The following is an 8,724-nucleotide window of genomic DNA, read 5'->3' as shown; positions in this document are numbered from 1 at the left end:
AAGTGGTATGTTAAAAGGCTATTTGTTCTTCACACAGCTCAATTTTGGAATAAAGAAAAGTATTTGATTCCTTTCCATCTTTTCATGTTTATGTTACTAATTCTTTTATGCACGATATAAAACAGAATATTTGTTTCGTGCCAATGGCATAGAGGCATAGAGCAAGTCCTATTCATTTTTCTTTTCTGAATAGCAAATAATTTTTTTTTTTTTTTAAATTTGAGAGTGATTGGGGAATTTTATGATATCAATAAAAATAAAAATTCAGTTAACTAAATTTTCTTTAAAAAGACAAATTAAAATTTTTATTACCAAAAAAAAAAAAAAAAATCCTGTGAGGGGTGTAAAATAATTTGAAGGCCCAGCCAAAAAAGAAAAAAGTAAAGGAAAGTTGTACTGTGTCTGTGTTGGTGAATGAATTATAATGGATTAATGGTACTTTCCGACCATAAAACAAAAGGGGGAGATTTTAGTCGTACTTGTTTTTGTCATTGTTTGTTTACTACTTTACCCCCAAGTGCTCGTAACTCTTTTAATTAGTACATGTACTTCTTGACAGATCTTGGTGTACTTCTTATGTTATGTTAGAATTATGACTTTTCAGTAACAAACAGGAAAAAAAAAAAGTGCACTGCTCTTGAAAAAACTAAAATGCTTTCGCATTTCACCATCTTCTGCTATAATGGCTACAGCTATCTAATTGCCTAATTTGTACGAGAAAGTTTAACAGGCACACAAATTTGAACACGGATTAGGTCTAGTACATCAATGTACTGGATCCAACACGATTCGGAAAGTGCACTACTCTGAAATGCTTTAGCATTTCATGAGCTAATGCTATAATTGGCTACAGCTAGCTTATTGCCTAATTTGTAAGAGAAAAATTTATAGACACAAATTTAGACACAAGTCAGGTTCAGTACACTTTGAGCGATAGTTGTAACAAGGTCTTGGTAGTAGATGCAGTATTATTTATTACTGTCATGTGGTATGGGATTGATGAGTCCACACCAAAAACTCCATTTTTTTCCATTAACTGATTGAAAGATCAACATGATAGTTTATTGGTAAATAGTAAAAAATTGATGTCTGTGATGGGTTCAAAAAAGAAGTAATAAAAAGTTAATTAATTGTTTTGAAAAATATTATGAAATTTAATTTTGTTTAGGGCTCTAATGACTGTATTTTACAATTATGGGCCAAGTAAATACCAGCACCACCAGCTGTAATTGTTCACTCGTTGATGTCTGTAACTTTACAAAAAGGAAAAGCATTGAACACGGCACGGCTATTTTGAAAGCGTGCAAATTTGACTAGGCAAGGCCGCAGTCAAGCACGTGAGTTGACCAAGCTTCTTTTTTTTCTTTTCTTTTTTTAAGACCAAACTGATGGATAAGAATGAATTTATAAACAGACGGGCAGATTTATAACCTTAAATTTGTTTTGTCTTTATAGGTTAATTCATATACAAGTGATATTATCAGTGGATTCATATGAAACCAATATTTTCTACTTTTTTTTGAGAAGACATATGAAATCAATATTGTTGTAAAACATTTTAATCATTTATGAAATACACTAAAAGAAGAAAAAAAATTAGAATCAAAAGAAAAACAAGTTATGAAAACAAAAATTGTAGATTTATGTATATCTCTAGATTTATTGAGTTTTGAAAGATGATTTTACAATTTTTGTTTTGTAAAGGGATGAATTGAACAATGTAGAAAGTTCAAACTCTAATATTTGCAGAAGTACATGGTTTTTTTTTTATAAAAAAAAATATATATTGCTAGTAGGGGAATCAATTCTAGGCATCATAACATCTTCCACTAAAAAATTCTAGGCATGACTCAAGGGATAAACAAAGAACTGTTTTCCTTTTGGGCTCTGTTAAATAAGCAGAAAAACCATACATAATTATTATTATTTTTAGTATGCTAACATGTATGTCACTTCAAAGACCTAGGCCACCTGTTAAATGAGTTTCAAGATATTTTGTCTGAAATTTTTATAAGATTCTTTTTATAAAAAAATTGGAAAAGAAAATGTGACATAGACCCAATGGTGGAGAAATTCATAAACTAGAATAATAATATACTTCCTACACTTGATTTTAAATAGAACCAACCTTTTTTTCTTCTAAAACTTGGGAAATTGGTTTGAAGTTTATGTCTTTCATGATGCCAACTTGAGATAGGTATCGTATAAAACATTTTGAAGGCACCTACTGTTTTCATTGATGGAATCTAAGGAAAGCCAAACATTCCTTTTATGAAGTGTGGATGCTCACTCTATTCCAATTTAATTTTTAACTTTTTTTTTTTTTTTTAAATCAAAGAAAAAGTGTGGATGCTCAATCAAGATGTTAAAGGCCTACACGATTGATACAAGCTACCAAGTTTTACTAAAAAGCTAATAGGGTATCATACACTAGGTCTTGGACCATGATGAGGCCAGGGAAAAAAGTGTTCTGTATTTCTAGGCCTTTCTTTATAACATTAACAACGAGTGTTGCACCATATGCAATACACATATTTAACTTTTTTTTTTTAATATAATGTTGTTTTGTTCAACTCTCAATATCAATTTTTGAAAAAAATTGCAAATGAATACCGGATTTCAATGCACATGGTGTAATACCCTAAGTAGTAATAGGTAAACTTTTATAAGAATAAGAATAAGAATATTGTTAAGAATCGTGTAACTCAATTAGTTGGCACCTCTTAAAGTTTTTAATAAAGACATTCAGGTTTCAAGCTCCAGCACTCTCAGCTATTGATGCATATATATATATATATATATATATATATAAAAGGAATATTAAACATAAAGATTATGGTAGGAGGATAAAATTAAAAACTTAGAAAATGTCAAAGATATTATAACTTTTATCTTATAAAACTTGCAAATTGTTTAATACAAAAACAAAAGGGAATTTTTTTTTTTTTACAAATTAACATGATAATATACATTCACGACAAAAGGACACATCAATTAGTTAATAATAATAATTTTCTCTTAAAAAAAAATAGTTAATAATAACATTTTCACATATTAACTTATTATGTTTAAAACTAAAATTTCACATTTGATGAACAGTTGGTTGCTATCAAGCCTCTTCTTTTGAATTGAGATGTTGATGGAGTCAAGAAGACCTCTCTCTATGGCTGTATTTGTGAGATGGACCAAGTGGATTCTCAAGTTTGTACTTTCTAGCTCATATGGGTCCTTTTCATGTGTTGTTCTTATTTTCCTGCTGTTTCCAGCCTAATTTGCCAATTGAGCTTTTGAAAAATGGACTCAAGCCACCAGTGTTTACTGTTTTTTGGGAGGACAAATTGGTGGTTTAAAGTTGTTCTCTCCATTTGCTTTCTCCACGTGATTGTAATCTGCTTGGTAGCCTAATAACAATATAAGAAAGTCGGTGAAGAAACCTATGGTTTACATTTCCTATCACTGAATTTCTAAAAGGCTCGTTGGATTCATCCAAATGTTATGTCCACGACATTTTTATAATAAATATTTTTAAAATAATAGGTTATCATTACTTATTAGCTGTTACTAGTAGACAAAAAAATTAATTTAAGTAGTAGGTTCAAATTAGAATAAATAACAACTTATCAACTATGATTTGTTATGAAAATTTTGTGAACATAGCATTTCTCAAAAAACAATTGATGATAAACAGATCTGATAAATTGATTATTTAATTGTTGATATGATCCTATTGTCATGTAGATTGCCACAGCCATTAGTATAAATTACTTGTAGTAGAAATTACAATTGTAGTGCTCCAGAAAATAAGAGAAATAGTATGTATATAATATATTTACAACAAATTATTAGCGATAAATTGTTACAGGGTATTATTGGAAAACAAAAAAGCAATTTTAATGGTAAGTTCAAATTAGAATCAATAAAACAATAACAACTAACCGACTGTAATTTATTGTGAAAATATGGTAAACTTGTCACTTTTCAAAAAATAAAGCAAATAAAGAAAAAGATTGAGCAATATTTAAATATAATAAGATTCCTATGAACAACATTCATTTCTCTCAACTTGTTAAAGTGGTTGATTGTACGTGATAGTGTGAACAACCACTTTTTTTTCACCACTTACAATCATCATTTGGAGAAGTTTCGAAAATTAAATTAAGGAGTTTCATGTTTATCTTTTCTCATAGCATTGAACAAGCCCTTTTTTTTTGTTGTTGTTTGGTTTGGTGTGTATGCACTGGTCAACCCTAAAATTGTTGCGGCGTGGCATGGTCAATTTTATCGTTTATCTCATTCTTTTTTCTTTTCTTTTCTTAATTTTTTAATTTTTTTGAGAATGGATTTGTCTCAATCTTTATCATTCAATGTATCTAGCCATATTAGAATACTTTTCTTGAGTCCCTTTAATGCTGCACATCAACTCATAATTTTTACTATAATTCTCCAATGTGACCGATTGTGACCGATAGAATATAACTTTCACATAAATTCTATTTTTTTATCCATCAATTACAATTATCTATATCGAGAATTATGACAAAAAATATGTATTTTATTTAATGATAGATTATGATTGGTAGAATATGACTTTAACATAAATTTTGTTTTTTATTCACCAATCACAATTAACCGCATGAAGAATTATGACAAAAATTATGTATTTCTTTTATGACCGATTGTGACGGACAGAACAAAACTTTCACATAAACCCTATTTTTTATCCACTAATCACAACTAGCCGTGTGGAGAACTGTGACAAAAATTAAGTATTTTTTTATGATACTGTACCTTTTTTTTTTTTAAGCAATGGAGCCATGAGTGGGCATGAGCATGAGTTATCTAGTCCGTATAAATGTCTGAAGCTATCAAAAGAAAGGGATATAGGACTGTGAGTAGCCTAATAGGAGGTGAAGTGGGGCAGCAACCAGCCGACCACATAAGTTTTTCTTCCACTTTTTTAGTCTTTACCTTCTTTTTTTCTCTCTATGTGATATGTACAAACGCTTTAAGCATTTGTCAGCTATTGCTTACAAAATTCATGTGACCACCATAACCTCCTCTTACTAAATGAGAACCACCATTTCCCTTTTACACGTGTCTTATATGTTACTTGTAATTTTCACCATGAAGTGAGCAACAAATGTAATTGATAATTGAAGAGAAAAAAAGGTTGATGTATTTTCCAACGTTTGATGCATAATTGGATATTATCTAGTCCAACTTTATAAGGAGAATCAAGGTGTAAATTAGTAAATTCTCTCTCTCTCTCTCTCTCTCTCTCTCTCTCTCTCTCTCTCTCTCTCTCTCTGTTGTTATAAAAATATATAGGATTTTTAGGAGAAGAAAAGGGTTTAGAATGAAAAGGAACACAAAGGAATCTTTTTTACATGAAAAAAAAAAAAAATAGTATTGTGTAAAATTTTAAAATAATAATAGAGGTATGGATATTTTAAGTTTTTAAGCACATAGAATACTTGGGTGGTGCTGGTTTTGGGGCGCAATGTTAATCCAATGATCCTAAGTTTAATTTATCACATTATTATTTATGATATTTTTTGGGGTGTCTCATGCGCATAGAATAGAATAGTTTAGCCAAAAAAAATGCAACATCACTTCCTTATATAGAAAAAAAAAAGTATAGATATTTAGTATATATAAAAAAAAAAGGCATAAATATTTAAGGGAAAATAGTGTTATGGAGATTTAAGATTAGACAAAACTTAGACACAATATCAAATATTACCTAAGGTACATAACTTCTTCTTTTTTTATGAAAGGTACATAAATTAAGAATAAATGTATTACAAAATATTTCATTATGTATGATGTATGGTTGTACCAAATTTTGAAGGGATTAAAAAATGGACTTAAAAAGGTGAAGGAATGGAACATGAATGAAAAAATATTTGTTATTTTTTTTCTTCATTCCATTCCCATCTATTTCACATTCCCAAACAAGTTGTAAGAGAATTTTATTTTTTAAAGAAAAGTGTAAGAGAAGTTAAGTCACTAGAACTTGCATTTAATAATAAACCTAGTATAATGCTTAAGGAAAATGTTAAAACTACTATCAATTTTATTATAAAAAAAATTATAAACTAATACGATAATGAATGTGATTGGCCCTCGTCAATAACATAATAAATAAATTTCTTAATTGTTTTACTATATTAGGTTTAAAAATTGATATGGTTATATAATAAAATTTGTATCATCTCTAACATTACTTAATGCTTAATAATCCTCGTCTACTCCTCTCACTCTTTAAATTACTTAAAAATAATAATAACCTTCTTGCACAGAAATCATTAATTGCCTTTGTATGGACATAGTAAATCCATAACAACCAATTACAAACATTACAAGCAATTTAACTTTCACATAAAGAGTTTTCTCACCCAAAAACAAAAAAAAAACAAAACAAAAATCATCACATAAAGAGCCCAAAAGTCTTGTAACTCAATTAACACCTCTTGATGTTTCCAATCGAAATATCTAGGGTTCAAATCCTCATTTTCTCATTGGACTATTGAATTTATCCACATCAAAAAAACCTCACGTAAAGAGTGATAAATCTTGACACTATTAGTGACTTAACCTTCATAGAGTGAGTACTAAATTGTTATCTCTTGGTTTTTCTACTCCGTGGTTCAAAATCTTCAACCCCAGGTATTGAATTATCACAAAGTAACAGTAACACTATCAAACACATCCACCAGAAATAGTGCATCCTCAAGCTATATATTAAAGGTATGTTTGGATACCACTTATTGCTGAAAACTAAAAACACTGTAACAAAATAATTTTTAAATGTATGAATAGTATCATGGAACTCAGTTTTAAAATTGTTTCCGTCTGCTTTCCTTTTAAATGCAATCCAAACATGCACTAACACTAATTTAAAGATCTAGCTTGGGACGCTAAAACAAAAGCAGCATCATTAATTCTCTTCTCTACAAACATGTGAAACAGAGACACTAGCCCATTTGATAATGTTCTAATAACGTTGTTTAAATATTGTAGAAATACATATAGATAAAAAGATGTTATAAAAATATATATTATATTGTTTAAATAACGAAAATTGATGTTCAACCAACGTTACCACACAGGCCTAAATTAAACGGCCTCAAATTGCAATTTGCAAATTCAATTAGGTAACCAACTAATAAGAAAGGATTGAATTCTTTCTCATCCTTGAAAGCATCGACAATTCCAGTACTATTAATCCCCTTGAAAAATCACATCATAGCCGACCATAAAAAGCAAACTCCAATACAGTAACTATAATGCCAAGGCTTCAGTATCTTCAGAAATTGTACACATCTCCTCCAATGAAATTAATGCTGCGATGAAAATCTGTACAATCCTGAACAACAACAACCTGTTGCACTGACCCCAATTTTGTTCAACTCAATAAATAATGATCCCATTCATATAATTTTTGAACAGACCTGACGATGGAGGTAACCACTACTTCAATCGTCTGAGTACGTGGCCCAGTTTGGTGACAAACCTGTCTTACTCGAGCTTCTTGAAATAATGAAATTCTTTCAGAGAGTGTATATAGAGTATATAGTCTATAGACTATACCCCTCCTTCAATTATGTGCTCAATTCTTTCTTGGTTGGTTCATGGGAACCATCGCAAAAAATAGATTATTATTTGAGGGAATCCAAACTTTTAAGGTGAAAATTTACTCAATAATAGTATTTTTTGAACCTCTTTTATTATTATTAGTACTATATTTCAAGTCATAGAAATAAATAGCTTTACAAGAAAACTAACATTTAAAATCGAAGAAACCTAATTTTTATCCACAACAAGTAAATAAGATTTATTCAAAACTACCATAACAATTTATCTCTTCCTTATGTATTTACCCAACTCTTAATAACAAAAATAAAATAAAAAGCAGTATAGGGTAATATTTCAGAATTCATGGTGTGGGGCCCAATACTTTAAGGACCAAGCCCGATTGCTCCTGGAAAATCCGAAGGCCCAGTCCGAGGAGAGCTGTGGCCCAAGCTCTACAATACAGAACACAAAACAATTTTGGAAGGCAGTCGAGGACAGTTTGGTCCTGGACAGATCCTGAATCCCACAGAAATAAAGGGGTAAAACTGGTATAGGGACGAATTTGTAAGGAGATCCAAAATATCTTGGGGAAATTATCCTTACTACCCTTTCAGATAAGACCCAACACATGACAGAGCCGTACTCTGCAGCCTTATCAACCATACCCAACAATTCTGGGATTAGACTGATGGGACAAATATCAGTCTTGTAAAGATTGACCCTACACGTGGACGAAGGACAATTAACGCAGACGAGTATAAAAGAAGAAAGCAAGTAAATCTAAAGGAAATCCCATCCCACCTCCGAAAAAGGAGGATCACATGGGAGAGAACATATCAACAACACCGGACTTCACTGAAGAAAGTCCGTCTTTGGATAACCGGGGTTAGGCCTCAATGGTCCTCGGATCAACTCCGAGGAGTCCCATCCCATATGGTGCGACGTCTTAGGGCTTAAATGTTTAGGCCCAACACCTTTTTCTACCTGAATTCCTCTAAAACCAAGATCGGACATCGCCCCGCGACCAGCGGCTAGCTTTTTAAGCCCACTCTCTACAAATTATATTGTGAGGGATCTTCCGTGCGCGAGCCCAACATCCTTATTGGGCCGCCAGAGAATCGTGTCCTTACAATTGGCGTCGTCTGT

Source organism: Quercus lobata, chromosome 1 (assembly GCF_001633185.2).
Source record: "Quercus lobata isolate SW786 chromosome 1, ValleyOak3.0 Primary Assembly, whole genome shotgun sequence".
Taxonomy (NCBI): domain Eukaryota; kingdom Viridiplantae; phylum Streptophyta; class Magnoliopsida; order Fagales; family Fagaceae; genus Quercus; species Quercus lobata.
This window is presented reverse-complemented; position numbering follows the sequence as displayed.